At 42.4% G+C, this 16,998-nt stretch overlaps 1 non-coding gene across 1 annotated transcript; it reads left to right on the forward strand.

Annotated features, from left to right (window-relative positions):
- Positions 1–1,141: 1,141 nt before the first annotated feature.
- On the forward strand, positions 1,142–1,214 carry TRNAK-UUU. Its single transcript has one exon. It is a non-coding gene; the product is annotated as a tRNA-Lys (tRNA).
- Positions 1,215–16,998: the final 15,784 nt, after the last annotated feature.

A 16,998-nucleotide genomic window follows, 5' to 3' on the forward strand; every position in this document is an offset into this window, starting at 1 on the left:
GTGCTTGCAAGATGTTTTTTTTTCATTTAGAAGTTTGCACCAACCCATACTCTTCCTCTATATCGAATGACCCCATTATGCAATGAATATTTGCTATTCTTGTGAGTGCTCAGGACTGCCAATTCAGATAGTCAATTCTGGGTGAATGTGTCTTTGCTGTACCCTGCAACAATATCAGTGAGCCATTGTGGTTGACAGGAAGTAATGGTATTGAGTTCATCTGGCTCATGTAATCTAGATAGTGGTGCATCAGCTGCCCTATTCTCTGAGCCTTTTATTGGATGGTATATTGTGATCCCATGAGCTTGAGGAAAGGAAAGCTTTGTGCTGCATTGGTGTTTTAAGTCTTTGAGCAGTCAAATGAGCTAAGCTCCTGTGAATGAAACGCCTGTCCTGCTAAGCCCACACTCTAATGTGCTTGACTTGGAAGTAGGCCTCTTTCACTGTGAGGATCTTCTTTTAGTCTGTAGCCACCCCTTGCCCACTAATGACATGACCCAGGTATTCTATCTGTGGTTGAGCAAATGAACATTTATTCAACTTCACATATAGTTGATTCTGCTTCAGAAGGTCAAATACTTGCTGCAAATGGGTGACATGATCTTGCAAGGATTTGCTGTAGATTAAGATGTCATCAACAAAAACAAGTACACAAACCCTAGTCAGCTCAGCCAGAATTGTGTTCATAGCACTCTGGAGGGTGGGTGGTGCATTTGTGAGCCCAAATAGCCTAAAATTCATAGTGACGTGGGTCTTGAATGCCGTTTTGTATTCGTCTGCTTCATGTAATCTTATCTGATGGTAACCAGCTCTTAGATCCAGCTTAGTAAACCAAACAGCACAAGATAACTCATCCAACAATTCTTCAACAACAGGCATTGGGTATTTTATTAGACGAATCCATCTTATTTCCTTATTTCTCTGTTTTGGTAGCAGGAGAAGTAGTTTGTTCAGCCCGGACTTCAAAGTAGTCTCCCCCGTTGACCTTCTTTTTTAGATAGAATCCTCAATGAGTGGAAAGGACTCCCAAACTTGCTCCACAGTACTATACCATACAGAGCCGCGCCCTTGTGATATGATAAGAAGAAAAGGGGCCAGGCCGCCCTCTTTTCTTTTCCGCACCAAGCCTTCTTGTAAAATCGGGTGTATAGCTCAGTTGGTAGAGCATTGGGCTTTTAACCTAATGGTCGCAGGTTCAAGTCCTGCTATACCCAAAACAAAAAAAACCACTCTTGTATTCGTAAGGATGCATAGTAGCCTTCAAAGAGCACTCTTTGGCCTTGAGAAAAGCCCCTTTCTCATCAATATCTCGACTTCGCTCGTTGTTTGAGGTCAGTATAAAGGAGATCAGACTGGCTCTGTCATTGATAGGCCGGCCTTCTCCTTATTCATTGGATAGGGCGCGGGGGAAAGTCAAGTCAAGCACTAGTTAGTTGGGGTGGGACGCACCAAAGCAGCGTTCGTTGCACTAGCGCCTTATCTTTTGAAGCTAAACAGAGGCTCGAAAGACGGAGTACGTCCGAAGTCGTTGGCTGCCTTTTTGTAGTGCGCAAGTCAGAGTGAACTTCTTCTTCTGTTCTGCGAATCTACTAACGAGAACTGCCGTACAGTCCTATCTTTTTTTAAGAAAGATCGTAGATGAACGTTTCGTTTCGTTACCTAAGTAGTTGAGCAATTCATTCCAAGGTAAACAAAGAGGTATTTCCTTTTCTCGTTCAGTCCTTCTCTCCTTCCATCCCAGTAGGCCTATTCATGCTTTTTTGCTATCCATCTTGATCAAATAGAAGAAGGGGAAATTCAGACTAGGCAAAACACCTCAAAAAGTGAAAAAAAGATAAAACAACTTTCTTTCAAGTAGTAAACCATAGTTCTCATCCTAGGAAACCATATTGATCATCGGTTCAGAGCTCCCAACTACGAAGCTCTTTTCTAGAGTGAGTCAACAATTCGTGGATCCATGGTTTGGATGAAGCTATGTACCCGGGTAGAGATGATTTGTCTCAAAGATGTTCCGCTCATCCAAGAATCTGAAACTTCATCTACATAAACTCATAAATAGCCCTTTCCTTTCTTTTCTTGACTTCAAAAGGTAATCAATCCTTTCTTTTCATCTTTTATCAAGTCTTCCTCTTCCTGATTGAGTCAATCAGGGATAGAAATTCGGATCAACTATGAGGAGTAGGGCTGCTGGGCAAGTGAATGAACTCTGTCCTAGGCATTTCCAATAAGTTTAGTGAAGTGAGGGCGAAGCCTTTTTTGAGAGGGAAAATACACTCCAAATGATATTCCATAATGGAAGGAATGAGTGGAAGATTTACTGGAAGAAAAAAATACGATACTTTTCTAGTCGTAGGTAGGGCTACCTATCTAGTTTCGTGCTTCGGGCGTACCAGATTCAATAGGCTAGGTTATAGCTGACAGATTTCTTTAAGAACTAGCCGCCTATAAGCCTCGCTAGTAGTATTCCTGCCCAGTGCCGGAGTAGTGACTCATAAGGTAAGTTCTCCTCGATGCATTTCCAACACTCTATTTTTCTACGTACACTTTTGATTCCTCAGTAGGTAGGGACAATGTTCGAGATCTCATCCGACCGTCTATTTCTCACTGATTGGGAGATTGGATTGGAATCCGAGGAGAACTGATTGGATGTCATGGAACGAATGGGGCACTACGTTGGTTACCCACTGCTAGCCTAGCGGAGATTTCTCTATTTGTTGAAAGTGGAAAGGAGTCATATTTGAATCGGAAAGTTGGGCTCGTTCACTCACACCTTTCTTTGATTATCGATAACTTGGCTTCTTGCTCAAGTAAGCACCCGGCATACCAATTCATTATCCTTGGAGCTCGGCTCGCTCCTTCCTATCTACGTTATTCTTTCTTTGTTACTCTCGTAATGACGTTCCGAAAGAAATCAAGGTTACCAGGTCACAGCTCTGATTCTTCTTCCCTTATAGAACCTTCCCGCAAGAAATCAGTGGAAGTGGGTCCGCCCCTACAACTCATCAAATCAGCCTTCTTTTCTGTTCTGCGCTGTACATATTCTCAAGTTATGAGAAAGAATGGATTTGAATGCAATTTGGAATTAACAAAATAAACGAATGAAGAATATTTTTACCTCTTATCTGATAAGCAATCAAAGCATTTGAACTGCTCAATGAACAATAAAGAAAGAGCTAAGGTAAAAAAGTATATGTGTTACTAATAGTAAACCAATTTTATTTGGAGTTTGCTTTCAGCTGAACATGTTATAACTACAAATGAGGTGAGGCTTGATTAGGTGGCTTTGCAAGAACTAGGGAGGAACACAAGTTATGTACTTTAGGCTAAACATATGAATTTAGAAGATCAACTTTTCCAATTGGACATAAACAAAAGCAACCAATAATATATATATATATAAACTTCAATAATATTTTCTTTATGGTGAAGTAATTTCATCGATAACCACTAAACGATTAAGTAGCGATGTATGCAAAGCTAGACAACGAACATTTCATAATACACTCGTTCTGCATATCTTTAGGATAAAAGAAAAAACTGTGAAAAAATCCGTTTTCCTAAATAAAAAGATCAAGAAATCTATTTTGTATGGTTCTTATTTCGTTGAAAACGTTTCCATGAGACTTTCTTTCATTGAAGAAGTCCATGACTTGTTCTAGGTGATATGAGGTTGAACAGGCTTTAGAAAAAATGCAAAGAAGGGTACATGAGGGTGGAATAAAAATCAAAAAGATGACCCTTTCTTTCTTCCTGAGCATTACCGATAAATATTCATTCTTTATACGTTAGGTTGGGTTTCAGATGTATATCATTTATTATATGAAACCAAAAATAAGAAATGACAAGAAAGTTGTATATAGATGGAGGAATAAATTATGATGTGGAAAACAAGGCAGGGGTTCAAATCCTGTCATCCCTACCTATTACTTCTCCTATGGGCAGTAACGAGGGATCAATTGAGATTGATTGAAATTGGACAAAATTCAGAGTTTCATTTTTCTATATGCATGCGGTACAAAAATCATCCTTTTCTTTACTGCTTTATCTCCCGGAAAGCGCTCTTAGTTCAGTTCGGTAGAACGTGTGTCTCCAAAACCCAATGTCGTAGGTTCAAATCCTACAAAGCGTGATTCTGTTCTTGTTATGTCGAATCCAAAAAAAAGAACTTATATAAATATAAGAAAATGAGACAGTAATGAGGTCCATATCGTCATCGTAATAAAAAGAAAGATCTGCAAGCATTCTTTATGGGAGTCGGGGCTTTCTGATTTGAAGTTGCTGGAAAAGGACCTCTGTGATCGGTTGATCATTAGTCGTTTTTTTAAGGTAAGTAGGCAGGGGTGTCTTGATCGAAACCGAACTTCAATTCCACCCAGCTCAGATTCTATGCAGCAGTGGGGAAGACCTGTTTATACTTTTATTGAGAATTCCATTTCTTCCTGCCGCACCCCAATTCTTTCCCAGCAGTTGAAAATTGATATGAGATCTTGAACCCAGGGGGCTCCTATGTTCTGGGCAGAGGCATTGATGCGGGCTATTAGAATAAGGTGGTAAGGTCCAGGCATCTTCAAACCCCACATATGAACTCTTTGATCTAGTAAGGGGAATGAAAGAAACAGGAATGTTGCACAGTAAAGTGTCAGCACTCATCCCCAAACTCCATAGGCCCCGCAATAGAAAGAGTTTACTTAGGTGCCGGAGAGCCGAAACCGCTAACCGAAACAAGACATATTCACTTTGACCACAGCCACCCGCACTTGCCTACCCGACTGGCTATTTTAGCTATTCTCTCTTCAACCTTCCTCTAACCTAAAATAGTCGTACCGCTCCCCCTTTAGAGATAGATTTCTTTATTCTCTAAGCTAGCTAAACGCCTGAAACATAATAAGCTAAGCCTCCGTCGATTTAGCCAAAGCAGGCGTGGAGAAAATAATGGGAGTCAGTGTCCCTTAAACGCCTTGTTTCCTCTTCTTTACGGTGGCTTCTTCTTAAATGAAAGAAGATCTCTGCTGCGCTTATGCCTTCAAACCCGAAAATAGTGGTTATTACGACACCAGGTGAAATAGCTGCTTTTTCTTCTCTTCCTCCCCTCGACCTATTGAAGTTGCGCTCACCCGCAGCCCTAAGCCCTACAGTTCCTTCGCTTACCGCCTAATCTTAATCTATTGCCCTGCCTCCAAGAGAAGAAATGGCACCAACCGATACAATGGCAGCTAGTTCCAGGGAAGCTGCTTCAATGGAAGTTGGATTGCCTAGTTGCTTTTGAGTTCGATTTGAACTAGTTTCCAAGCTTTTTTTTCATCCATGCCTATAAGTATAATTATCTTTTCCAATCCGAGTGTTCCATCGGACTTACTCCATTTGCTTCTAGGGATAGATAGGGCTGGAGTCGTCAGTGCTAGAATGAAATGTGAATGAGAGCATAGATTGATTGTCTCACTGCATGTACGTATAGTAACCGGTTAATAATACTAAGGGTCCCTAATACTAATCTCGACATGAGAGGAACGTGTCCTCTCGGCCTTGATATAAACTAACAAATATGGTTTTTTCACTCAGACATGAGAGGTGAGATCGATTATATGATGGAGACAGATGGAGGAGCAGAAAGTGAGAGATTGTGGCGTGAAGCACATGTAAGGTGTACAACTCTTGAGACGGATGCATCGAGGTGCCGGCCTGTGAGAACGCTCGTCATAGCGTTGCGCCATAATTTTGTGATGGGTCTTTCGTTTTAAAAATAGGAGTTTTTCGGGTCTAGTTTACCAGTCCGTCAATAAATGCGTATGAAAAGTGAAATAGTTGATGTGATGGATGTGCCCGGTATCGATCAATGAAACATCGGCTCGACGCAGGATTTCAATAGAACGAAAAACATCGTCAGTAGTAGAGGGATAGGTACTTATTCCCGGCCAGCGGTAACATTGCTGCTCCCCGCCTAATGCGGATCATTGTGCAATGCTTATGTGAAATCTCAATCCAAAACTTATTCGTTTCGTTGGAAAAACCGACACCGACGTCAAGATCAGCCTCCTTTCCTTTCTCTTTAGTTTGGGAGCAGAGCTTAAAAAGATGGGGGGTCACGATGGATCCTTTTTTTATCCCTGATTCCATGGACGGAATGATTGTGGAATTTAACCCTTCGTCGTCATACCCAAACTCGGTCAATGGGCCGGCTTTTAGCGTAGAAAGTGTGAGTTCGAACTACATGGAGGTGGAGGAATCAATAAATTCCCCTCCTCCCCCTAATCCAAACCCTTATTCTCAGATTCCGGATTTAGTCGCCGCAAATGCAAATATGGATTACTTTCACTTCTCTCAAATGCAGATGTTTTACCAAATGCAAATGTTTTATCAAATGCATTTGAATTATTTTAGCAGCCAGCCGCTTTTGCCTATGGTACCTATGTATGTTCATTTTTTTATGTCTTTTTATATGCGGTTTTGGTATTTTCCCTTCTAAGCAAACTCTTTTGCGCCATTTGATCTTTAATTGAACTATTTCAGGCTCCGTATTGAATTGAAAAACTCTTTCAGGCTCCGTATTGTATTTATAAACTCTTTAAGGCTCCGTATTGTATTTATAAACTCTTTCAGGCTCCGTATTGAATTGAAAAACTCTTCCTGGCTCCGTATTTCAAACTCGAATTGGATTTTGTGTCGGCTGGCCGGCAGGACCACCAGCCCGCAGATGTAGGGAGGTCTCCTCTTGAACTGAGAAATCAAAGTCGCGATCTGATAGGTATCTATTCGGACCATGCATCTGGAAAGCACCGGTTCGATTCCGGCTCGTGACATGAAGAAGAAGTCCCAAACAGGGATCAGATGAGTTTGCACAGCGTTACTTTGTTGACGGAAAATCTAATTGTTCTTCCGGTTCAATGAAGACTATGCTTACTTTCCTTTCTCTTACCGGTCTGTGTTCTATCATGGACCTGTATTCCGTTCCTCGAATCGAGACTTTCTTTTGGTATGATTTTGATACGAGTTTTCTATCAAAACTCTATGCCATCAATCACTATCCCCGGGGATAGAATCCAGCTCCCGGCGTACCTGATAACTACGCTCATATACGTCAATTCATGGAAGATGCTCAGGGGAACGAATCCATATAGGAAACCCCTCTAGGGGAAGGGACAACTGGTTAGTTTGTGTTAACATATCAAGGGATACCAATCATTTCCAGGTATGGTGGGAAAAAAAGCAACCTATTGTATTTTCCTTACTCCAGTGGGCTTTAACTAGACCTGTTTACTTAGCTTGATCTTTGTGCTCTCGGCATAGGTAGGATGTATCTCTGGATTATCCATGGTATGCTTCCATTGTTGCACCTTAGCCCGGTATAGTAGAAGGCGGTCCATGCTATTCATGAGTTGATAAGCTCCATTCCATCGATAGGGATCAACCCAACTGCATAGCTTTAAGATCCTAAGCTACACCACAGCTAAATCAACCAACGTCAGGGATTCTAGCTCAAGATCAGGAAAGAGCTTCGTTCCCTCCCGCCTGCTGGCTAGAGTTATACCATCCACTCTTGCTGCTGACTGTGAAGTAGCGTAAAACCCTCTATAACGTCTGTTTGTTTGCCGTTGTACGAAAGTCTATCGATTCAAGAATTTGCAAATCCCTTGGGTTCTTTGCCGAGGTTAGCCTAGCATTGGAAGCCCTGGTGGATAGCCTTGCTTTGAAGATGAGGATTATGATGTAATCACTACAAACAATATGGTAGCAACCACTTTCCATTTCACCAGAAAATTACAGTACTGCTTTAACATTCTTTAAAGAGAATTTGGAGAACCAACCCTTTCCCCAGATACGAATAAAGGAGACTGCTTTCTGTATAATTGTGCTTATGCAGCTAGAGACCCATTTTATGTTTCTGTCATTTTCGCAAATGCTCGCAGCATGTAGTAACAACAACCAACTTGGTTGGTATTATATGCAGAGATTACCTCATCAGCTAGATGCCTCAGCTAGTGCTTATCAGCTAATAAGCTACTTCGAAAAGACCAGATACTGGAGAACATGGTGGAGGAAGCAGCAAGTGATTTCTTCAAGACGGCGCTCTTCATTGTTGCAGCTGGATCCAATGACATATTTTGGAGTATCTTTCGCCTTCAGTACCGTTATTTGGACGAGAGAAGCCTTATCCTTCAGACTTTCTGGACGTGTTGGTTTCCAATCTGTCATTTTATCAGAAGGTTCCGCCAATTTATCACTACTGTAGTTTAGTGTCGCTTGCTCTTGTTTGCTGCAGACCTCTATTTTCTTTCCATCGATTAAGAGGCTAAATGAACAGGGTGCTCGAAAGTTTGTTGTGTCCGACGTCGGGCAACTCGGTTGTATACCGTACGTTCGTGCTCTGGAGATACGTACGATATCGTGACGGAGATCATTCTGCACTACCGTCAATACGGTACGCTTTTCTTCCTCGCTGCTTCCCGCAAATGATGTGCTTCAAACTTCTGAGCACGAAATGGCAATACTTAGAATCCAATTCTTGCTTTGTATTAACACCTCTGGACGTTACCTGAGCTGACTGTGCATATGAAGAACCCCAGTGGTAAACGAAACTTTTGTTCATTGACTACATTGCCTGGTTTTGATAATGCGCAGGACCCGTGCAGCGGCGGCTGCTTCCCTCCGTTCCTCTGCTTTGGCGCAGCCAAACTCCTGACTCTTCCTCGTCAATTTCATTGCCTTAATGGCAGTTATCCCTTTCTTCGATAAATGGAGCCGTGTGACAGCGCAGGTAGTCGCATAGTTTCATTCCCTGGATGGCTAATGCTTAACACTGGTCAGATACCATAAGTTATGGTTGTGCTCGCTCGGCAAATTCTATCGGTTCAGCAGCGTCCTTAGTAGGAGCGGAAGGGATGTAGCGAGGAGCCGAAACCTACCGTTATGGAACCGTGGAAAAAGCCGAAACCTAGGGTATTCCCTGATCTGAACTTCAATAACAACCATTGCCTTACGTACCATTGGCTGGGAAAGGAAGGTGCCGTTCGCCGCAAGTAGATCTAGCTGATTGACTCGTTCATAGTCGAAACCTAATGCATCGAACCCTTTGCCGATCAAAAGATTAGGAACCGTCCTCCTTTTACCGGATACCCTTGCCGAAGAAGGGCTGTAAATATCTCGTACGTATGTTTCCTAGGATCTACTACATGAAAATGAAAAAGTATTGGCTTGAGTTCTTTCGCGATAGGCCCTTGCAATAAAATGCTTTGAAGATGAGGATTCGGTGGGGATGACATTATCGCCATACGCTATTGGATTTCTCCCGGGCTTTGCCTTTGCCGAAACTGTTCCGTTGACATCCTTTGCCGTAGAACTTATCTTCTTGGAAAATGGAGGATATTACCTTTGATTTTGTTAGAGGAGGTAGGAAGCCGAGCATTGGGAACTAGCCGTTATAGGGTTTCAGAAAAAAGGGTTGATAACTCCCTTTGCTTTGTCAATTAAGAAAAATAGAATGTGCTTACCTTCGTGATATTCCCTTTTCTTTGATCCTTTCGGTTTTGAACTGCGCTTTGCCCGTACTAGGTCTTGAAACTTAGCTTCAACCTCTCTGTAGGAATGAAGGTTCTTTTCATGCAATTTCTCGTATGATAATGAATCGAGTTTCGAAACACGGTTGTTGTAGGGAGTTATTTATTTCTTAAAGGAAGGCTCTCTGCTCCATTGGGTGACGATTCAATGGTTCTATTCATCCTATTCCTAGGTCGATCCGTTAACTTGGGTTTTGTTTACCAGTTGGTTAGGTCAACTTGTGGCATAGCTGTATTGGACGCAATACGGTGAACGAGTCCCTTTTTGATTTCTGATACTTTCTTGAAGGAATAGCATCTGAGTACAATAGTGTAGAGTTCCCCGCACTAAACATTGCAAAGAGTCTAAAAGAGGTGAAAGAGCTATAAAGAACTAAGGAAGAAGCCATTTGTAGCACTAAGAGGAAGATGTCTCACAACCAGCCTACGGATAATACATGCCGATATAGGAATGAAGCATGCATAAACTCGTAAGTCAATAGTGAATTTGGTTGCATCGAAGGCGGATAAATTCAATAATGAGGGCCGCCCGCAGATGATAGCAATTCGTCTTCACTAAGAGCTAATGACTAGAAATCTAGCAAATAGGACGCTTTGTCAATTGAATTAGTAAGTTATCCTGGTCTAGAGGGTGTTCTTCCTCCCCACTCTAGAGGCTAAACCAGTTAGAAAAGCGTCCCCCGGGAGTTTCGCAGTAGTAGATGACGTTCCTGGTACTAGTAGTCCATAGAACTAAGATTTGCATGCATGGTGGGTAACAGCATTGTATCTATCTTTTGCAGTCTGTAAATATGTATCCCAAAGTTGTAGATTCTGCTTCTTAAGGGCTGGGTGTCAAAGTCCTCAGTAGGTGGTTTGGTCCTTCAAATGCCTATCTGTTGTAGTAGTCCCCAAAGGCGGAGCTTTATTAGTTGTAGGTGGACGGACCTCAAGTCCTTTCCTTTCTCTAACGCTAATACCGCGGCTTGTCATGATTGCTGTCAAAGATGAAGGCCATACTGTAGTCATAAGATTGCGTGTCGTGTCGTTATTCCGTATTGTGTACAGATTCTCATATGTGTTGTCATTCCAGTACAGCTAATCCGTGAACAGCTAACCATCGTACTGTCAAAATGGGATAGGTTCGATCTATGGTCATGGAAGGCCTCCTAAAAAGATCTACTAAATTCATCGAGTTGTTCCAAAGAATCAAAGCGCCCAGTTATTAAGAAAATCCCTTGTCGGCTTTCCGTGAAATATTCGTTTGGCCGAGGACTTCCATAGCTGTTCCTATTTCAACTAGGTAGGCCTTCGGTATTCATGCTTCCTTCTATCAAGAGCATTGTGGCAGTACGAAATCCTTCCTCAGCCTTGTTTCTAATTTTCACCGGGCATATCCGATTTTTGGACACTTGCTGCATCCCTTTTCTTGCTGCATTAGCTTAACTGTTCGCTTCTTTCCATTGCTTCAACGCTTGTTTCAAGCAATAGTCAAGAGTTACTAAAGTAGTTTGTCCTATTCAAAGCTATAATCAGTGACTAATATGCACACAACAATAAAGACTGTTGTTTTTTCTAGTGAGAAATCGAGTATTGTTTTTACACAGCTATAGCGTCTGAGAATTTGACAGAAAAGCAAGGTTCAAAGCCCACAGAGCGGTAGGTCGACATTCCTTCTTCTTTCCAAGCTTCTGGTGGTATCTATACCTTTCGAGACCAAGCCCTGCTACAATTCATTGTTGGAAGAGACTGCTAGATTTCTTTTTCATAGTTCTCTTCAGGGTTGTAGATAATGCTCTATCAAAGAGCGCCAGCGTACGTGCTCGAAAGCGTTAGTCAACTAGCTACTTGTCCTTGCTTTTCTCTAGTGTGCCCCTTCATTCAATCTCTAACTCAATGTCTACCCACATACCTTTCCTTTCTGAATCAGGAATAGCCGACTCAGGGTAAATGCTTTTCCCAGCTCAAAGGCGATGACTAGTAGATCCGGGGGTACCTAGAAAGCGAACAAATGTTCCCATGGTCATGATTGTTGACTAAACAGCCCTTTCTCTGATTCCCCTTGCCGACTTTGAACGAACTCATGCTTGAATGAGAACAAGCGATTTGCGACTTTGGTCCATGAATTATAAGATCATGAACAACCGATTATGCGACATCTCTCTTAGCTTATAGAAAGAGCTGAAATACTACAACTGATATTGCGACATCTAATCCAAACAGCGTATCAGCGACAACCCTATTCTTTCTTTCCTTCCTTGCTTATTTATTCTATTATTCAGCTTGCTGTTGCAAATAAGTAAAGTAGTTTGAAGTTCTCTCATATGCATTTGCATTTCATTTAGTGTTGAATATCCAAGAAAAATGAAGGCTGGCAACGCGCCCTCCCTTCTGCTACCAATCAAAGCGTGGAACTAAATCTCCTATTTTTCCAAGTGAAAGCCGGGCTGACGAATAACCAACCCGCAATGAATAAGGAAGGTATAGTAATGCTATGAATAACTCAGTATCGAATACTGGTAATAATATAAGCAGAAGAGCGTTCTCCCGTGCTTCCAGACATGCTGAGCTCTACCAATTTTTGTACATTCAAAAAGGGGAATTGATTCCTTCTCTAGATAGGGCGGGAAAACTAGACTATATAAGAGTTTATACATAAACGCACATATAGTAAGTATTTGGATCTTCCTGCGAGACTGTTCTTTTCGCTGGAGAAAGAGAACACTTCTTTTCTTTTTTTTGATTCAACAAATGCAAGTTCATCTTCGTCTGATTTGTCAATGGGAAAACGAAATCATGGGTGGAGGAAGAGGCTGTGATCGATAAAGGGGATGATGATGACTTCCATCTTTCTATGGATTTTCTCTCATTATAAATCGAAAGATCAGGTCAAAGCCTTCCAAACCATCCACTGGATTTTCATGTTCGTAAGGGAGGAATATGTGTGTGTTGTATATAAATAAAGGACTTTCGATTTAGCGTTGTCATTTTCACGAGTTTTTAGATAATCCAATTTTATGTGAGATTACTTTCATTTTTACTGAATCACTTGAATCAGTTAAAGGAGACGAGGCTTCTGGCCCAGCCAGAGGGGCTGTAGAGGAGAGTTTTGACTGCGGGAGAGGCAGGTCCAGGTAACGGGGAGAATCCGCTAGGCTGAGGTTGAGTGGCTCACTTCCTTGAGAATATAGAATCTATAACTAAGAAATGAGAATTGTTGACCCATATGATCTCAGGCTCATAAAGAGGATGAAACTGGTAATTTCATTCACACTTTGAAATTGAGCTCGTCAGTGATCTTTTCCAAGGTGTCTAGAGAAACCTGCTTTGAACATGACATTCGTACCCAAGGAAAGTTTTGGCAGGCATTACTGTGATCTTGAAGCCCTTGCTAGGAGCTAGTCGGTACGGCTCACTACTAAAGAAGGTTCTGGCATGCTTCGACTTAGCCCTGTGATGTGCTAATTCATCTCTTGATCTGGTATTCCGCAAAGGAGGTGGATAGGGTCAGCCTTTTCTTCATGGATATGTTGATCTATCAGACCTATCTATAGTGGAATACTAGATTCTTTGCTACTTCCTGGATTATCCCTGTGTTTGCTGTTTCCAGATCCTACCTTCTTGTCCTTTGCGCTCAAGTCTATGGCCAGTACTGCCCGGGGCAATATTAGCAGTTTTCTGAGGGTTCCATCGCCTCTTGGTTGGTTTTTCTCCGCAAGCAGAGCAAGCTAGTTCACATCCGATTATCCTTACCGCACTAACCATTGCTGGCGAGGTAGCCTTGCCCTAACATCATAGAGAAGACGTGCCGCAGCTGCCTTTCTAAGACCTGGTACAAGTGATGACCTTGCTGATAAGGGTCGAATGCGTAGTTCATTCGCATGTCTTTTGAAAGAATTGACAGTTGATGACGGAACGAACTGTTCGACCTTGATTTCTTGGCTTTGATGTTGTTATCACAATCAGGTTGCCATAACACGCATTGCTATGTTGAGACAACATGATCTTGAATCAGGATTGGATTGCCTTATCTTATTAGTAGGAAGAGGTGAAGTTCCCTTTTCTTTTCCCTGGGAAACGGTACCTGCATTCCCGTGAGCTTTTCCTATCCCATTGCTCTCTATTCTCTAATTCCCTTAATCAAACAAAGTTTATATACCCTCAGATTTGGGGATCCTTCTTTTCTGCACTTCCCCTTTTCTCTACTTCCCATTGGAGTGTACGGGGCCATTTTGAGATATGGGATAGGTCCGTTTTCATCAACCAGCAGGAGGAAAGCTAGCACATTTACCTTAATCCATTGCACTACCGAGAAGTTTGATGACTTCTCACCTTCATAACATACTTACCAAACCTAGTAAGGGATTTTGTACCTTAATCTAGTGAAAGGTGCACATCCGATCCCTAATCTAGCTCTCTGTGCAGAAACCCATTGGCAAAGAAACGGGTTGATTCTTCGGTTCAAGTGATGGTGGGGGATCAAGAAGAGTGGCTATGTGGGGTTTGAACTTGGACACGGGATTAGCTTAATTTGGATAGTTCATTTTATCACTCCACTGGGCCCTTGGCCTTTCTCCCTATGTGGATGGATGATAAGAAAAATGCCAATCGAACCAAGTAAGGGCTCCGCGTGAAGCATATTATGTAGATCTAGCTGACAATAATAACTGAGATCCTATACAAATAACGCATTAGCGACCCCTTGGATAGACAATTCATGCTACTCGACTCACCATCACTCTTTAGAGACATTCGACGAAAAGCAAGCTTACCAATAAGAAACAGCTGGCATGGCAGTATCTTCTATATCTTCTATAATGAATATAATGTGCACACCTGGCTTTAACCAGATAAAATCTAGTACAGCGGGAAGGATGTCATATTTCTGGTCCACTACTTAGACTCTACGAGGGCTTTAGGTGAGGAACTACTTATCTCCCGAGGCACCCTTCTCCTGAGTCCTACCCAGCTCAAGTTTAAGAATGCGCACAGCCCCAAGGATAGGTAGAGGGGGATCTTGTTCTGTTCAGTGCCGCCTCTTCCTCGGCCATTCAAGAAAGGGATTTGCTTCTTCTTACAGGTCCTTGAGAAAAAGAAGAAAGATAGGAAAGGAATTAGGGCGTTGCCGAAGGCAATGGTCCAGCTTGTGTGAATGGATTTCATTGTTTTTTTAGATTCCACTATTTGTTCGATAGCAAGCAAACTCTCCCAATTTAGGACCTTCAGTGATCTTACAACGAACATTGTAAATGACAATCAACGAATTCCGGCGAAATAGAAGATCTACAGGTCACCATAGTCTTCTGATACACAAATAGGATTCCGCACTCTTAAACAAGAGGTTGCCACTTAGCATAAGGAAAGGGAAGAGTAAGGCCAGCATTGACTAGAGCTACTGATATCTCGGGACACTATGTGAAATAGCTACGATATGCTTTCTATTCTGGGAAGATAAGTCATGCCTTAGGAAACTAGTCATGTTATGATCGAATTGGAATGTGCGGGCTTTGTGACTACCACTGATTGGAGGATCAAGAAGCCTACTAGTTCACTCTTCCTGCGATATCTGATCAATCGCTCCTGCCGGTTGTACAGATTCTATCACTGGCTTTAGGTTATTCCTTCTCGGACCTGACGTCTCCATCACTACTAATAAGGAAGGCCACTTTCTTTTGTATCGGGCCTTCAAAACGCAACGCAGTAGAAACAGATAGCTGAGTAGAGAGTGCGGCCGAAGCATCCATAGCTTAGCGATTATGTTCTTATAGATAAGGATTAGATGGATGTAGACAACCAATAAATCTAAGGTGAACCAATAGAAATAGAGTCTGGTGGAAGCGGTCATCCCGTGGGGAGAGACTCAAGAATATGATAATATGATGACTCCGCTGCGTTGCTCTGCTGACTAGCCGTTTCCTCTTCTAAGTAAATAACCAGCTTCAGTTCATGCTCCTTGCTGGCATAACCATATTAAGCTGCATTGGATAAACAATCGAAACTCCGTAATTGTTAATAGTAGGGTAGCGAAGTACCCGGGGTTGCACGCGTCATCAGAATTCTAGTATAAGGAAGCGACGGGAAGGGAAAGGTGATTACAAAATACGGATACGTAAGGGTTGTGTTTATTGACTATCACAGGAAAATGGGAAGAATTTATCACACATGGTATCAGAGCTGATACCTTCACCCAAACCGTAGACGCCGGCGGTGAAGAAGGAGGTGAGGGCGCCTGCTTTGATTAGGCTTACTGTAAGTTTGTTTGAAGCTCCGGAGTCTAGTCTACCAATGGGTGCTATGGTGTGTCCTCCCCTCTTAGGTCTCGCTTGGATAATCGACTCTTACGACCCACACAGGAGAGGGTTTTTCCCAACCGTTCATGCCTCTCGGCTATGAAATAAAAGAGTGGGCTCTTTGAAGCTAGGTATTAAGCACAGGAAGGTATGGGAATATAGCGAGCACTTTCTTAAACCGAGATGTGAGACTACTAAAGAGGCAGGTAAAGTGGGAAGTGGGATTCATGATGCAAGCTTATGAAGAAAAAAAGAGATCTCATTAATGCTTCTAAAAATAGTTATAGCAATCCCTCGCCATCTGAGCCAGAATGAATCCCAGTCAAATCTCTAAATGCTTTTGGCATTCTTTTCCCTCGCATTTCCCTAATTCTTTTATTAATATGGGAATGGGAGCAAATGAGGAGGCATCGAGTCGAAGAAATGAATTGCTCTTTGGCTAGTGGAAATGGGGTTCTTGTCGTCAACGAAGTAACTGCTCTATTTGGAGAGTGGAGCCAGCCTCAGAGCCGCCTTGGTTCTATAGTAATCTCTCAGCGTTTGAGTTGACTAATCCGATGGTACTTGAAGAAGAGTGAAACGACGAGATTTCCTTATAGGAGGAGAAAGGGATTCCTGTTGCTTTTGGGTGGGTCCAATCAAGGTACGAAAAAACTCTTTTCCCACGGCTCACTAATACGATCCTATCTTACCATTCTTCTATCCTTCTTCATCACGGGACAGAAGCATAACGCTGATCTATGGACGAACGAAGGTATCAGAAAATTCATTATGACCTAGACCTAAACCAGGCTGATATTGAACAGAGGAGGAGTTCTTGTTACTACTTCTCGCTGGCACCAAAAGATGTTTCGCCTGATTCGGACCTTTTGTGGTGGTCTGCCGAGGACAGCACCTAAAAACAACCCTTGTGCCATGGAATATTCCCTTTTACGATTGGAGAACCTGGCTTTGATGACATTCCTGAGGAAGGTATTTCCCCTACTAGGCTTGTTGCTTCGCTTATTAAAGATCAGAGAAGCGAATGCCTCTCGTAATTGATTGAAAAGTGCTCGCCTCTAGTTCCGGCAGATGCCTGCCATGTACCATCCGTGGAGGAAGTAGTGGGTTATTGGAAGTATAGGATTATTTCTCAAGTGTCACCAAGGATACACCCCACTTACTAAATAGGCCTGTGG

This window comes from Triticum dicoccoides, chromosome 5A (genome assembly GCF_002162155.2).
Source record: "Triticum dicoccoides isolate Atlit2015 ecotype Zavitan chromosome 5A, WEW_v2.0, whole genome shotgun sequence".
Classification (NCBI taxonomy): Eukaryota; Viridiplantae; Streptophyta; class Magnoliopsida; order Poales; family Poaceae; genus Triticum; species Triticum dicoccoides.